General features: G+C 37.9%; 1 long non-coding RNA gene across 2 annotated transcripts in view; it reads right to left on the reverse strand.

Moving 5' to 3' along the window:
• Positions 1-17284, reverse strand: part of LOC116780311 — a 34306-nt gene that overhangs the window by 14296 nt on the left and 2726 nt on the right. The window contains exons 2-4 of one of the 2 annotated variants that reach the window (XR_004354414.1): positions 11373-11527; positions 10490-10672; positions 1404-1580 (exon numbers count right to left, since the gene is read on the reverse strand). This is a non-coding gene — a long non-coding RNA (uncharacterized LOC116780311). Of the gene's footprint in view, positions 1-1403; positions 1581-10489; positions 10676-11372; positions 11528-17284 lie in introns of both variants that reach the window. The other variant, XR_004354415.1, reaches the window with a different exon arrangement.

Consider the following 17284-nt stretch of genomic DNA (forward strand, 5'->3'; position numbering starts at 1 on the left):
TTGCCCCTCTAACATCTGCTGCTTTTTCTTGATCTTAGTTCAAGCCATAAGCAAGTCTTCTCAAGCTGAACACCAAGTCAAGTGTTTTGCCTCCTCCAAGATCTTCACTGTATTTAAAACTGTCAGTCACAACCTGGCTTTACTGCAAATCAGAGATTACTTGCTTTGGGGTGGCCTTGTACCAACACCCTCCGAATTGGCTTGGACTAAAGATGTGCTTAAATACCTGGTCAATACATAATAATAAAAAATAATAAAAAAGCGTAAGTAGGGCTTATGAAAGGACCAGTGAGTATGGGGCAACTGATTTCCTTTTCAATTTCCAGTTTTTTCTTCTAGAACTCTCTTCAGAAAGGGAGGAGACAAAGCTTACAGACATAAAATTCTCTGTAGATTAAATACTTAAATATAAAGTATCAGGTCAAATGCATTCTACAATGTATAAAAAACGTTCTTGTACAGATCTTCTGAATCCCGCCTCTCCTCCCATGGGATACTGCCACACTGCCCACCCTGCAGGATGGAATGGGTGTGTATATAGAAGCAAATACACACCACTTCCTTCTCCTGGATAGAAAAAGGCCTCTATAGACAAAAAAAGCATAGGAAAGCCAGTATCAAAGAGCATAAGCCTGCTTCAAGGCCACCAAAAATGGGAAGGAACCAAGGAGGTGTATTGGGACCACCTCATTTCTGTTACTCTGATAGGAAATTCAGATTGTTTTGTGTGCAGATTGCTTTGTGTGCAGAACCCTCCTCTAGTTCTGGATTTAAAAGGTTCTTTTTATAGTTAAGGATGCTCAATGATTTCATTATTAGCCAGTTTCATTTCTTTGTATATATGAAGGAAAAATCCATACTGCTTGACAAAAAGGAATGTAAATGTAAAGGAATAATTTATCCCTTTTGACTAATCAGATAATGAATTCGCTAGGGGAGGGGGGGAGGAACACGACACAACAATTTTCATTACAATCTAATTAAAATTATTACTTGTCTCACTGACAATAAGTCAACAAACTTGCTTGCATTTCTTCGTACTCACAAATTATACCCATATATGCCTGACAACAATTCAGCACACTTTTTGTTCCAAAGAATAAAAAACTCCTAAAAAACAAAGTATGCTTTAAAGCCCTTTTCAAGAGATTGACTTACTCTCTTTTTGAGTTCCACTTCCTGCTTGCGAAAGCTTTCCAACTTACCTGAGTTCTGATGTACAAGAATGCAATCTGCAAAGCTGCAGGAAAGGCATGTGGTTTTTCACAGCCACAAGACATATGTGTATATATGTGTACTCATATGATGGGTATGCCTTCAGGTTAGACAGGGCAACTGATGGATACAACCATCCTGCCAGCCTGGTGCCTTGGAAACATACCTTCTCTCTAAGACATACAGACCTGGCTGCCAGTGCAGTAACCTGGTACCATTCTCTTCAGAGAGAGTCGAAAGCCAGAGACATATCGTAGAGCGGTGCTGGGAATGTGTTCCAGTCAATCTCTATGTCTGAGAATTAGGAGGTGAGGTGTAAAGAGTGAGTGTCACAGTCACAGCATGGGAACTTTACAGGTTTTCTTCTGGAAAGAGAAAAGATGAATGATTATGAGCACCTTTTCTTTCTGGAGACAAGTCTGAACAATAAAGCCTGTTCTCATAAGTCTAACTCCAATCTCACACTAGAGACGAGACTGTAACTAATATTTTCAGTGAGGCTATGAAGACTCTGCCTGCAACAGGCAGTCTCCCTCTGAAAAGCATGATAGAGTAGGCAGGAGGAAAGATTGGCTCTGTTACAGGTTCCACTTCTAACACAGTGCTCATTTAGCTCGTTTATAATAGTATTACATTAAGTTGTCCTGTAACAAGTTGGCAATGGGTATTTTAATGCAAAATCATGTTTAGTGAAGGCAGCTGCAAGTCAAAAATATTAATCTGCCTCTTCTCATTAATCATAAGGCAATTTACATGCTCTGGCCATATGCATTCTTAATAAAAATAATATCAGCAGTCATAAGAATGATCCAGTTTTAATAAATTTTGCAATATTCACATTTTCAAATAAGATGGATAACATCTGTGTTCAGCAAAAAAAAGGATACATTTTCTTCCCCCCATGTAAACTTTTAAACTGTGTTGACATGTCAAGGACCTAAAATACTACATCTTCATAGTAATCTTAGGTTATTATGTTATATTATACCTGTTGATTCCTCTATTTTAATCATGATTTTTATAGATTTTCTATATAATGATTCACCACAATCTTTTATTAATTTGCCATGACCAGAATTTCTTACAAGCATAAAGCATTTATTTCACTGCTACAGCATCTAACCTAAGGATCTCAAAAAGTTAAAAATTGTCAGCTAATTAATTCTAACAACATTGCAATAATTTGACAAAGGTTATATAGATTTCATTTCAGTCACCAGCAAAATACCTTATCCTCCGATGTGAAATGCAAGAGCTGACTAAAAGGTCTCAATAAAATAATATTTTGGGTCTTTTTCTACCATATGCTCTGCAGTTTCTATTATCTAGTTGTAGATTATCTGGAATCTTACAGAATCAGATATTAAATGACTTCAGAGAACACATATGTTTACGTAGAAGGGGTCAAGAAACACATGTGGTTCTCTGCAGAAGGCATAGACTTAAAAAAATGAAAATCTGGAATTAATATAGACTGTGCCTGCTTGGCCAGATGTCCTTTTCATGTTAGCAAAATGACTTAGCCATAGCATTTGTTAGTATTACATTTTGAGACCCTTTAGTGCAATTATCGCACTAGTAATTTAACTGTTACACCATCAACTTGCAAATGTTCACTTAAATTGAAGCACATGGCAGTATCTCTATGCTTATAAAAGACATGATAAGCCACATCCTTCTAGCAAGCACTTCAAAAAAACAGGTTCACTAAGCATACGTTTGGCACAGCTAATTATAGAATCAACTACAAAAAATACAGGAGTGCAACAGATGACATTCTTGAAACATCCTGATCTGCATGAGGTAAAATCCCAACACATCTCAAGAAATATGGTCAAAAAGCTATCCCATCCAGGGAAAGAACTGCCTGCCAAACTACATATCAAAAATATGACATTTCTTATAAATCCAGAATCACAGTTTATAATTCTCGGTCATCCTGCAAACACTTTGCAGCACCACTGTAGTTGCAAAGCAGGCATTAGTCATTTTAAATTACAACTATCCTGAAGGACTCAAGCCTAGTTTAAAACTTCTTTCAATTTTGTTCCATGCCTAGACTGGACACAAACCTGAAACATTTAATCTTTTCTTACAAAGGGGGGGGGGGAAAGTACAGGTTATACATTTGGTACAAACTGAACCCTCTGGCTAAACTATGTGCTATGCTTACCGAGAGGCAAAGCACACGGGAAAAAAGTGTACGACACCTTTACTCATGCTGCATTTTGAACTACTCTAACAAAGAACAGCCTCTTGGTGTTGATGGACCACATGAAGCCACATGAACCCCTCCTTTCATTGTCTGCAGATGCTTTCTTTTCTTAACTCTCTGATTTGGAAGTGTATGGAGAAACTGCATAGAATAGATGGTACACATTTGTATGGCTTACCACATTTAATTTAGATATTGTAGTTATTGTGGCCTTTCAGGTTTTGAGAATTGTATGCCATTTAGATCTCACATTATTTAGGAATGCCAGACCATGGCTCCCTAGAAAGACAGTTGAGAGGTCACTGAAGCTTAATCAGTTCCATAATCACAGCACAGTTCATTCCCTGAAAGGACTCTCCCCTGTACCCTTTCAGCTCCACAGCCACACAACACTATGATCAGAAGAATGACCTCTCTAACTCTGATGTCTGACTCAGTTCCAGGAACAGTTTTCCAAAGTGCTGCCAGTGTGAGCCACGTACTAAGATGCTGAAAAACAGCATGCAGGGTGATCATGAATCATCATGGCAGAACTAAGCAAAAGACAAACAGTGTGAAGCAGGTGCGCGCAGAAGAAAGATGGAATGGGGAAAAGATAAGGGTACATGTATATAGGCGAAAAGGGTATTACTACATTTGCTTCCCCCTCTTCTTTCTCCTAAATAATATTTTTGGCAGCTTTTTCTCTATTTTCCTGCTACTTTGTGACTCCTAAAACACTTTAATACAAATCTTGACATTAGAAAAAAAAGGCAGAAAATCTGCAAAAGGACAACGTCTGCTTCTTTTCAGAAGGGCACAAGAAATACTTTCTCCCTCCATCCTCCGAACAGGATGGGAACCACATCAGTGAAGAATTTTCTTGAACCTTCTTCAATCATTTTTTTCTAACATGCTGAAAATGTGTCTCCTGCTTTCATCTTCTGTCTCTATTCCTTCCCTTTGCTTTATTCTCATGATAAAATGGTGCGTATCATTAACAGTCTTTAATGGACTTAATATTGTTTTGATTTTTTTTGATTCCAGAGATGTGGTTGGTACCTGCAGCTGCTTATAAAGTATTTCAAACAACCTAAAACAAGTGGCCTGAATGATTCAAGATTATTGGTAAGGGCAAACAGAGCCTTTCAACTTCATAAGACAAATTAAAATGCATCATAAGATGATAGTGATGAAAGCCACATGCAATTATGTCCTAAAGTTTTATATGAAACAAATGTGGTGTGCTCGGAGATCTATTCCATATCAAGAAACCCGCTACATGTGGCATTGGTTAACAGGAGCTGGCAGTCTCCAAAGAATGGTTGCAGAACCAGTGCTTTATGAAAATTAATTGCTCTTTTAGCCCTGGAAGAGGTGCTTTAGCTCAGAATTTACACACTGCATAAAGATGTGTTAGGTACAGTAAGCCTTTAAGCAAAGTGGTAAGGATGTGGACCAATTCCATGACCACTTAACTCTTCTCTGCTGCTCAGGGATCTCTGTGAAGTTTAACAGTAGAGATATTCAGAGTACCAGATGGTTTGCAATTTGACTACACAGAAGATGGAGTGGGAGGGAAAGGAATAACCTTTACCTTTACTGAAATAATCAAACTGTATAACACAGTTTAGTCAGAGTACTCTTTTTTTTACTTTTGTTTTAATTGTGCTTCCTTCTTTTTATAAAAGGCACTGCCATAAGGCAGCCCTGATAGCTGGTTCCAGGAAAACAAAGGTGCCAAGACATGGAGAAAGTAGACCTGCCCTTGGACTGAGACAGCAAAGCGGAAGATACAAATATAACTTGTGTGTGCACAACCCATCTGACCACAGTTCCCTCACAATTATCCTTCCTGACAACACTGAAGAACAGTGCATAGCGAGAGACTATCTCAGTCCCCAGCTAGTTATTGCTACCAGCCCTGATACTATTGCTATGATGTAGGAGATCCTCTACAGCTGACGTCCCCAGACCAAAGATATTGGTCTCTGAAGAATACCAGAAGAAAATGAGCGCTCCATGTAGCCATACATTTCACATATCTTCCAGCTGGTTCTCAGCATATCTCTTGCTGCCACCAGAGACTCTTTAACTAGTTGAAAAGTGGAAAATCAAGTATTAAACGGTGCCTGAACTGCCTTACATCAACCAGTGTAAAGACAAAAAAAAATAATCTGTTAATATTTTAGATGACTTTGGTCCTAATGTCTTATTTAATGTGTTTCTGGAACCCAAATTAAATTCAGAAAAGCAACACCATTGAAAGAGCAAAACCACATGACATGTACTTCAACACAATACAGGAATTAGGATCAAACCCAAGAGATCAAAACAACTACATTCAATAATTCAAATTACTCAGTAACTAAAAAAAAAAGAAATGAGCATTTTATGGTCCATAAACCAATGTATCAGCTGCTATTGCACTTAAATTTTTCACTCTACCAATGCTCCCTACAGATATGCAACACCTGAGCTCCAATAAGTAGGTAAAAGTGAGATTCTTATGGAAGCTTTACAGGTAAACTCCATTCAGGGATTAGCTATATTTCATGTAAGTAGAGTTCAGAGTACAAAAGGTGATAATACTTAAAACTATAATAGTAAATTAAATTCTTCTTTTCTTCTAGTGCTCTTAAAGAAGAGTTTTAACCATATCTTAAAACTCTTCAGCACTGTTTTACAAAAATAAACAGCGATGATTTGTTTTTTAGATAAGTTGGGTAAAGAAAGGTATCATTAAATCCATCCTGAGCACAGGCACCTGCAGAGTCAGACACTCAGAGAAATGGTCTGGGAACTTCTGAATGCTTCCTGAAATTCTAAACACAGAAGGTTCCTCAGACATGTTTTTCTGGGCTCTGGTGTAAGCAGCAAAGGATTTTGCTCAGCTTTTTCCTGTTCCTGTGCATTGTGCACCCTCTAGTGGCAAAAGAAAAAAAAAAAAAACCAAAACCAAACAAAAAACCAACCAACCAACCAATCAACCAAACAAAAAAGACAAAAAAACCAAATCAAACCAACCAAACAAACAAAAACATATTTTTCACTATTCAAACCCTTTCTTGGCTTTACTGTCAATGCAAGAGAAACCTTTTATTAAATGCATTCTACCCTATTTTCTCAGGGATTTCATCTATCTTTTATTTCATGCCACACAGCAGCTCAACACATTGATATGAATTTTAAATAGATTGTCACAAGGCTATTATTGTGCAAGTAGTATGTGGTTTCAAGAGAATTCTGTTGTAATCAAGGTCACTCGTGTCATCTCTAAATTAAAAAGATACCCATAATCAATAAACACCTCTCTTAGACACTTGGAATCTCGAAGCCCTATCCATCTTCTGCAGTCACACTGCAATATCCCTTAGCCTAGCACAATTTTAACGTAGTTTGCACAATACTGAACATGATTTTGTCTAGATTTCCTGATGTAACTAGAATACAAAGTAATGACAATGAGGAAGTCTGGAAATTACAAAAGAGAAGCAAAAAAGGATCAAGACTCACCAGCCAAGGACTACTCTTAACCATATGAAGGATAAAAACAAACAAAACAAAGCAACATAAAAACCAAACAAAAATTCAAAACCAAAACCAAACAAAAACCCCCAAAAAACCCAAGAAAAACATGAGTATACCTTAAAAAGGATTTGTAAGCAAATTCAAGATTCTGGATGAGATAGAAGCAATGAAAACAAAATTCAAATTAATGATCCTAATTAGATGAAAGTATTCAGAGCAAACATATCCTTACCCTAAGACAGAGACTGGTAGATGTCTCACAGAAGGTTAAGGGATACCTACATGGGATATACATGGAAAAGCTTGCAGCTGCTCTGCACTGTGCCTGTGTCAGACCGATATTCTCTGAGATGGCAGAGCTCTTGTAATTTCTGTAAACCATCACACCAGCCAAAGAGAAGTTAGTATCTGACTAACCCCTACTAAAGGCTGTAAGTGGCCATGTTATGCTTTTAAATTATACTAACAGGATATAAAGGCCTCGTTTAAGAGGTCTGTGTACTTAAAATCGGTTGACAGATAGACGTACACATGGCACTTCTCCAGTAAATAAAGATTTTGCTGACTCTGACAAAACCAAGGTGTCTTCTTTATGCTATTACCAGTTTTTCAGACAGAATTGCATGCAGTTGTTTCTGTGAATGTACTTCATTCAGTAGCATGCAGCACTTGAACTGTTTCCAAAAATAGAATGAACTCCACTCTTTGTTTTTAATAAATCTGTTTTCCCACAATAATTGATTACAACATTGTCTTTATAGTTCAAATGGATAACTAGTAAAACTAATGTATACTGACTCAAGCAGCACAGAGTTTACTGAAAGGGGTCTGATCCTGGGCTTCTACAAGTAACATTTTTTCTTACAGGTCCTTGCTAATTTACAGATAGGTCACTGTTAAACAGATATGCTACACTGACTACTGTTAAACAAAAATGAGCAAGATTTTGGTAACAAGGACAGAATTAACTGGCCTCATAGCATATGGTTCAAAAAATGTTTTAGCAAACATCACATGTACTAATACTGTTACAGCTATTGCTTCAATATTACAGCATAATCACTTTATGCTCCTGAAAATTATCATTTTCAATTTTACATATTATGGTCCTAAAGATAAGCTACAGTATCTCCTCTCTTATGGGTGTTATATCATTTCTAAACTTAGAAAAATTTAGTGTAAAAGTTCTCAGGTTGATGAGCAAAATTTTTATCCTTTCATATCTAGCTTTCTAGTTCCAATGACTATTATCCATCTAAGCGCCTTCTCTGCTGTAAAATAAGCATGTTTTGTAAACATTTAGTAATGAATGTTTATGGTGGGGTTTCGGGGGTTGTTTGGGTTTGTTTTTTTTACCAAACACCTCACCTCCTTTAGAACTTCTTTCACAGTTTTTTTGTAATCAATGCAAATACCTAACTTAAATATTTTCATGGTTTTTAAGCCTAACATGAGATTATGTGAATATTCACAGGGTACTTTAACTTGGGTTTATCCTTACAATTTTCTTCTCCATCTTTTGGCTCTCCATAGTATTGATAAGGAAGAGCTGTCCCTGGCAAGTGCTGTTTTGTGTCAAATTTCAATTAAACAAATCATCTGAACTAACATTTCAAAAACAACATAATTTTGTATTTGCAAAGAAAGATCACACTCAAGATCAGGTACTGCACAGATTCTGTACATGTTTGAGACAGTGATTTTAAAATTCAGATGACAAATTTAGAACTATTTAGAACTAATACATGTACCCAGAGCAAATGCACATCATACATATGTGTATATAGAGAGGCAAAAACCACACAAATTGCTTTGCTCTCTTTCAGCATATTTTGTTTGCTTTGTAGCATGAGAAAAGCACTAGGTTTTCCGTATTGTGCATACACAAGTGCTCTTGGTGTCACTACCTTACACATAAATAAAACCAGACAAATACACATTTCCTAGCTTCTGTATTGCAAACAATCATGTTGCGTCATAAAATTGAACTAGCACATACAGTGAAAAGTTTATTTGTTTAAACACGAAATCTTTTTCTCTGGGAGACGGTATTTTTGTTTGCTTTAAGCTTTTCAGAAATCTGAGTGATTTGCTGGCTTGTACTCTCTCGTGTCTCATGAGAACCATCTAGTGACCGAGGCTCTCAGTCCGTGCTGCTGGTTTGCAATGGTGAACAATTACTCATGTTTGTAACACCTTCCCTGACTTGCCTTATTCATGCTTGTAAAACCTCCCCTAATTTGTCTGCACTCAGACAAAATCACATGATTAACCTTTTTTTTTCATCAGTGATTTATATATACTATTTGTTGCTTGGATTCCTTTGACATAAATAAGTACTAACGTTCAAATCTTTCATAGATCCCAAACATCACTTCAAATGCACAGTGCAACATGAATAGCATAGTGGTATCTCACTGGTAGGTTACACTGCCAGTTGTACATAAACTAGTTCAGGCACCAGCAGTCTAACTGCAGCCATGCTTATAACCAGGCAGTTTAATCTAGCTCTCAAGTGGGTTTTGATGCTGCAATTAAAAGTTTACTAAAGAGACAGCTATTTTGAAAGCTTGAGGATACCTAGCAGGCCATACAGGCACACTATTTGCCTGGTCAAAAACACCACTAAAGAAATGGGTAAAAGCAAGTTTAGTATTTCTGTGGAAACTCTGAAATTCCTTAAAGCCAGAATAATTTTTTTCAGATATTTAGTTAAAACAACTGAAATAGCCTGAATCAAAACACAGCATACCCTGCTTTCTCACTTGCTATATTCCATGTGTGAAAAGAGTTAAATCTTTATCTCTTTAAAAAAAAAAAGGTAACAGATTTGTATACTTTTAACTTGTATTTCTGCCTTTTAAACTCAGTTTCAACTCAGTGAAGCAACCAACAAATATAGATTTAATTATATGCAAAAGATGCTCTACTTGCAATGCAAATTCAATACAAAAAATCCAAAGAAAGCAGCCTGCTTTAAATGAGCACAAATAATTCATTACACTGATTTGAAAAGAACTGTGCTTTAATACATAGATAACTAAAGGCCAGAGTTGATAAAGTCCTAGATTTCTGTGGGTAAAGTTTTAGTGAAAACCTGACCATCTGTAAGACACTTCATTAACGTCTTTTAATTCTTTTCTAAATTATGCAACCATTATAGCCCCTTAAACTTCTAGTTAACCATATTAATCTGCCATCTACTGAAAAGTTCGACAATATGAATTGAAAGCAGAATATTAAGGATCAGTCGACACCTTACGATAAAGTTGGAAGACCACTTTTAGACACGATGCTCTTGTATTACATCTTTCTTCTGAACTTCTTCAACCCTCTTCATCTTACTAGATAAGGTGTAATTAAGGCAGACAGTGGTCCACAGAGTTGAGAGTGTTGGGAAGTCATGATTAGACATACCAGAAACAACATGGCTTAATTCTCCTTACAATACTACACTCAAAAAGGCTTGTTAACATACACAGACTTCACCGGTGCCACAAAATGTCCTGTGACTTCTGAAGATAACATTTTAAGCTCCTTTCATCTTACCTTTGATTTTTTTTTACCAATTTCACTAATTTTCTCTTCTAAGAAGCACAGTGGGTGAACTTCATCAACATACAGCAGGCTTCTACTTGAACCTCACAACAATGCTTGAGGGGTGTTCCAGGGGTCAGTCATCAGTGGGAGCTGGTCTTGTTCTCTCTGCACACAGGATCCTGGCACTCTCTACTGCTGGAATGATTTTTAGGCTTAAAACCTTTTCTTAACCAACAGAAGAAACACAAGCACACTGAACCTCAGCAATGCCATCTCTACATTATCTCCTTACAAGATGCTAAACCTTGGCAGAAGTTTAATGTGTCATAAGTAGTAGTAAATTGCACTAAGGTCAATTAAGAAAAAAATTAATAAGCTTAGCAATTTGTTCTGTAATGAAATGTATAAATGTAATTTAGCACAACAATATGAGAAGATGCCAAAATATGGTCTTTAACATAAACTGCTTCAGTAATGCTTTTTTAAATGCATCTCTAAAACATCAACAGATTCACGATCTTTGACAAAGCGCTTTGCATTAGCAAAGATATAACAATTCTGTGATAATGGTACCAGAACTACCATGGACTGTGATGTCTGAAATTTTATAATCATGTTTACTTTATCAGTTCTTACTTTTGTTCTTTTTCTGTATTTATTCTTATACAAACTTTATACAATCATTTACAATTCCATCTAAAATGAAGCACAGAATAAGCTTGCTATCTTATATAACAAAATACAATCCTCCTTATGAAAATAATGTCACAAAACCTTCTACTTCACATTTTCAGCAGGAGAAACCTCTTGAAACAAGAGGTTTCTTTCAATTTCGCCAATATCTGATTATTATTCACCCCACAATCACAAGCCATCGCTGATTTTAACTCACCTTTTGCGGAAGAGCTGAAACTACACAAACCACCAGCCGACAACTCACATCAGAACCACTGCTCTTGCCAGCACTGCCACCTGCTGTTGATGTTAATTTTGTTTCTTGCTCAATAGCTTTAAAACACCAATTTTGTACAGCTAATTTCACTTAGCCTATAAGAAAGAGATATAATCAACAGTGATTTTTTTAACTATTTTAAACACACTCGCTGTTTCAGTTTCTGCTGGTAGTAGATGTATAATTGTCTTATTCTCATGCTTTTCTAAACACACAGAATAACAACAATAAAGAATGAAGATTTTCTGTCTGCTGTTTTGGAAGTGTTTGCTTAAGATCCTGTATGTGTTTCTTAAGAGGTTTTCACAGAATAAAAATTAAAGAGTAAATCAACTAATCACAAATTTATTAAAATCATGTTTATTTTTTAAGCCAACACAACTAGCACGGAAATTCATGACATATTAAAGAAATAGGTTCTACTGCTCTTTAAAAAGTAGATCTAGTAAAATGTCGTGGGATTTTATTATTTAAGTAAGGTCTGCAGCTCTACAGTAGCAACAGAATGCTAGGAATTCAATCTGAGAGGGCTATTATCCAATGAAACAGTTCCTTTGCAACTGTGTTTGGTACTAGCCTAGGTTTCTATATAGACAAAAATGCAGACAAATTGAAGAATAATTTTATTTCTGAAATTCAAACTTGGTACATGTATGTACTTTAGTTTTGTAAGTTTATATATATATATGGGGGGGGTAATTTATTTAATTATATGCTTATATATTTAAACATATAATATAGCCCTAAATCTACTACTAAATTTCAGGAGTAGGAGGCAAGCCATGCCATCCCCATGGTTGGCTTATACTGCTCCTCAGAATACTGAGTTGGAAGGAAAATCTTCCTTTCCAGTGACTGGTCTTAAAAGCTGAATTCCGCAAAAAAGTTCATCACTAAAATTTTTGAAACGAAAAAAGATGTTACAAAAAGGACAGTGATAAAAAGCACTGATAAACTTTTGCAGCAGATTTCAAGAATCAAATTGAGGACTTGTTTCTGCTCTATTTGATTTCCATGGCAAGGTTCTAGTAGTGGCAGGGGCTACAGGTGCAGCTTCTGTGAGAAGCTGCCAGAAACTATCCAAGAGAGGCAGTGCCAGCCGGCTCCAGGACAGACCCACCACCAGCCAAGGCCAAGGCCATCAGCAATGATAGTGGTGCCTCTGGAACAACAGATTCAGGAAGGTAAAAAAGTTACTGTACAACAGCAATTGCAGCCGGAGAGAGGAGTATGTGAGAGAAGCAGTTCTGTAGACATCAAGGTCAGTGAAGAAGGAGGGAGAGGAGGTGCTCCAGGTTCCGGAGCAGAGATTCCCCTGCAGCTCCTAGTGAGGCAGCTGTGCCCCTGCAGCCCATGGAGGTCCATAGTGGAGCAGAGATCCACCTGCAGACCATGGAGGATCCTACAGCTAAGCAGGTGGATGCCTGAAGGAAGCTGTGACCTTGTGGGAAGCCTGTGCTGGAGCAGGCTCCTGTCAGGACCTGTGGCCCCATGAAGACAGAAGCCCATACTGGAGCAGGTTTGTTGGCAGCACTTTGACCCCTTGGGGGACCCAGGCAGGAGCAGTGCACATTCCTGAAGGACTGCAGCCCATGGAAGGGACCCATGTTGGAGCAGTTCATGAAGAACTGCAGCCTGTGGGAAAGACCCATACTGGAGAAGTACGAGGAGGTCTCCTATGGGAGAGACCCCAAACTAAAGCACGGGAAAGAGTTCCTCCCCTGAGGAAGATGCATCAGCAGAGATCATAACCCCCATTCCTGTCCTACTGCACTGCTAGGAAGAGGAGGTAAAAAATCAGGAATAAAGTTAAGCCCAGGAAGAAGGTGGGGGAGTTATTTTTAAGATTTTGCTTTACCTCATTATCCTACTCTGGTTTGATTGGTAATGAATGAAACCAATTTCCCCAAGTCAAGTCTGTTTTACCCATGACAGTAACTGGAAAGTGATCTCTCCCTATCTTTATCTCACCCCACAAGCATTTCATTATATTTTCTCTCCCCTGTCCAGTTGAGGAGGGGAGGGACAGAGTGACTTCGGTGGGCACCTGGTGTCCAGCCAAAGTCAACCTACCACATACTTTCTAGGGAAGTTCTTTCTTCTAGCCACTATGCAAGGGAGTGGGCTGACAGAACAAGGACATGGGCAATGTTAAAAGAGTATGGGTATATAAATTACATCCGTGTAGAATCAGCAGTCATACAATGATGGCAACACCTAGGTTCAACCGCTTCTTTTGGAGAAAAGACAGAGGAGAATGTGACAGAGTTGTACTATGAATGACATGAAACAGATAAATGAGAAATGACTGTTCATGCCCTTCAAATACGGTAAGAATCAGAACAGAATACTAGGTGGCAGGTCCAAAGCAAAAACACCACTACAAAAAAAAAGTGCTTTTTTCCAAACTATTTGAAGTTAAGCTGTGGAGGTCCTTGCTAGAGAATGCTGTAAATGCTAGAAGTTAATAATGTTGAAAGAAAAAAATGTATTTTTTCTTAAACCCTTTGTTAGAAAAATCATTGACTGTTAATAACTACCAATGCTACCACTGACATATTCTGCACATTATTGAAAGCAGGTCTGAAGAAGAGTTCTTGCATTCATTAACACCATGAGATATGTTTTAATCACTACCAAAGAAGTGACAGACATCTTGGTTTAAACAAACTGAGCAAGTACCAGCCTGAAAACAAGCCAAACTACCTGAGAAAAATAAAAGAATAGAAAATGATAACTGGATGTCAACAGGCAGGATGTAGTAATTTAAGTAACTACATTGAAGGCTTAACAGTGATTGGGTGGGACAAAATTATGGAAGAAGCCGGGTAAGATGAACAACAGTGAGAAAGAGGAAAGCAGTATAATGAGCAAGAAATTTGGGGTGGGAATCAACACTGCAGACATAAGCAGATCCAAGAGATGGACAAAGAGTTTAAGCTGGCAGATACAAAATGTTCCATGACGGCTACAGTAAAGGTATGTGGAAATGAATGTCAGTATTTTTAAGGGTATTTGGTAAAGGACCATTTTCTGTGAGGTAAACCACACACAGGAACATACAGGGCCACAAACCTGACCACCAAATGATAAGGGAGGTGATGATGAGAACCAAACCTGATCAGCCACACTAACTTATGTGGGCATGTGAAAGTGCAGGCATGTTTATTCCAGCAAGATTATCTTGATTTGGAGCTTGATTGGCAAACCAAGGGAACAGTGGTAAGCCAGGAAGCAAAATATACTAAGACACACACCTGACAAAGCAAACATGGAGACAACGACAAGAAACAAACCCCACCAGTCACAACAGCGGCTGGGCTATCGAGCATCTACAGCCACCACTCTGAGGAAAACTCACCAGTTTGCAACTGGTCAGTCTGCAAACTCAGGGGCCCGAATTGTGTGGGGTGAGGGAATCTAAAAAGCTGTGGAGGGACAAGCACGGAAAGGCAGAGCAGGAAGGAACAGACACAAAGCAGATAGAAAGGGTAAAAAGGGGTCCAGTTGCCTGTAAAATCAGGTAGGTCAGTACACTCGTCTGGCTGAGCCCTGCTCCTGATGGCCACAGTCTGTCTTACCTTCTTACATCTTCTTATTAAAACTTCTCTCACCTTCTGCTCTGCACAATCTTACTGTCTTGTGCATGTCTGTGCTGCAAGGACTCAGTGCCAGGTACTGGGGAGGTGTTGCATGTGGGTGTGTGTATGGAATGCGGTGCCAGCCATGGGAGTCAGACCAAAGACGTGGGTGCTCCTGGGCTGTAGTGCCAAAGAACTGGAGTGACTGGGGGGATCCCAGCATAAACTACTGGAGCAGAAGGGGCCCCTCCAGTCACAGTCCTTATTCCCAAATCCAGCTGCTGTTACAGACTGCTCTCCCAAAAATGAACCAACCTACTTCCCCGTCTACAGTGAGCACTCAGTGACAACACCGTGTTTCTTTTCTTTCTGGTATCACTCCATTCAAGGATCAGCTCCACCTACATCACTAGCAGAGTCAGTAAAAATCCTTCTGGTGGCTCTTTCTACCACTGAAAATGCAAACTTCTTTTCTACTCCTCCAAAGAAAGATTAAGCTGAACTTGAAAAGTTTCACAAATAGACACAAAAATCCAAACAAAAACAAACAGATCTTGAATGCTGCAAAGTAAAACACTAAAATTAGAAAGTGTCATAATTAATGCCATTTTAACCCATATAGATTATAGCAGGTGTCCCATGACATCATCACATACTATTTTCTCACAACAGTATTTTTGTTACAGTGCAGGTAGATCCTCTGTGTTCTGGAAACAAAATTAGGTCTTTTTTTTTAAAGTTAAAAAAATTTGCATGTTTCCTGCCTGATGTATTACATAAACAGACAGTAGATATCATCTAGGCAAAGAATTAACCCAGAGAAGGAACACTCTTATGAAACCTGCTTTAGAAATTTCAATTTTTATCCCTGTATTGGATCTACCACTTCCCATGGATACGTAAAAAGTTCTTTTTTTCCAAAAGCAGTAAAACTAGCTTCCTAGTTTTAAACTTACCTTTAATTTAAGGGAAATCATCCTTTGAATTCAAAACAAGCTGCATGAAGGTAATTATAATTTTAAAAGAAAATCATTAGCAGGTATCACCTAATTTCTGTTTAAAAAAAAATATATTATTAGATGTTTTTAATATTAATTCTGGGCCTCAGCTAGCAGTCTGCAGAATAGGGGGAGTAAGAGTTATTTCAACTCAAATTTGCCGCAAATATGATTTCATTGATCATGAGGAACTATTTGTAGGCCAGACACTGACAAATATTAAAACCACTTTTATTAATCAAACCTTATTAAACAATTCAAACACCAATTCAGCCCTCACCTAAGAAACTTGAGAAACTACATTAACCTGTCTAGAATTTAGGGAGCCATGCTGTTACATTCATAACCAATAAATACAAGTGCTTAAAAAACAGAACCAAATTATAATATGGAGAAAACTGAAAACACAAGAATAATTTAGAAAAAACTAGAAAAATCTCCATCAGCCACAAAGCACATATTATAATCTTACCCCTACCCAATCACTCATCCCCACTCTTCTTATCTATGTGACCTTAATATAGTCTATCAGGCTGGGAGGACTCCAGCAGATTACTACACTGTAAATGTTGGCTTTTTGGGTTACACTTTGGGTTAAATCCTTGAACAGTTAAATTTTTATTGCCTTCATCCTTCTCCAGTGAATCAAGATTAAGGAAGTTAAACAAGGTGAAGGAGAGGAAAATAGGGCACTGGTCAAGCATTCAATCTCACAGGCGAAGCACCTGGGGCCTTCCAGAGCAGTGATCCCTTCTGATAAGCCACTTGCTGAAAAGCTAACACCTCCGGAGCTGAGTCTTGATGATCCTGCTTCTGCCTTCCACTTCTCCACGATGTGCATACTATCCCTGCAAAATTAACTCATGCACATTTATTAAGTTTCTGCACTCATCACCTCCCACCCTCACATTAATTGTTTGGAGAAAATACACTTCACTAACCAACCTTCATATCACAAACCATCCACTTTTCAGGAACACATTCTGAGCAGACTGATGTTGCTACATTCCTTTTTTCTTATCAGGCGCAGCATATATTGCAGTACAATCCACAGCTGAAAGAGATTTCCTGTTCAGCTGACTGACAGCCTTTTGAGTTGAAAGAACTCCTATTTTCCCTCTTTTCTAGATGGACAGCTGAGGTCCAGAATTACTGTTAAAACCATTTAAGAGTATTTGGAGGTTTTAACTGAAATTCACTGATACCTGCCAATGGATTTTTTTTCTTAATAATTACTATCATATAGCTTCACTACAGCTCTTTCCGAACAAGA

Source organism: Chiroxiphia lanceolata, chromosome Z, assembly GCF_009829145.1.
Source record: "Chiroxiphia lanceolata isolate bChiLan1 chromosome Z, bChiLan1.pri, whole genome shotgun sequence".
In the NCBI taxonomy this organism is placed as follows: Eukaryota; Metazoa; Chordata; class Aves; order Passeriformes; family Pipridae; genus Chiroxiphia; species Chiroxiphia lanceolata.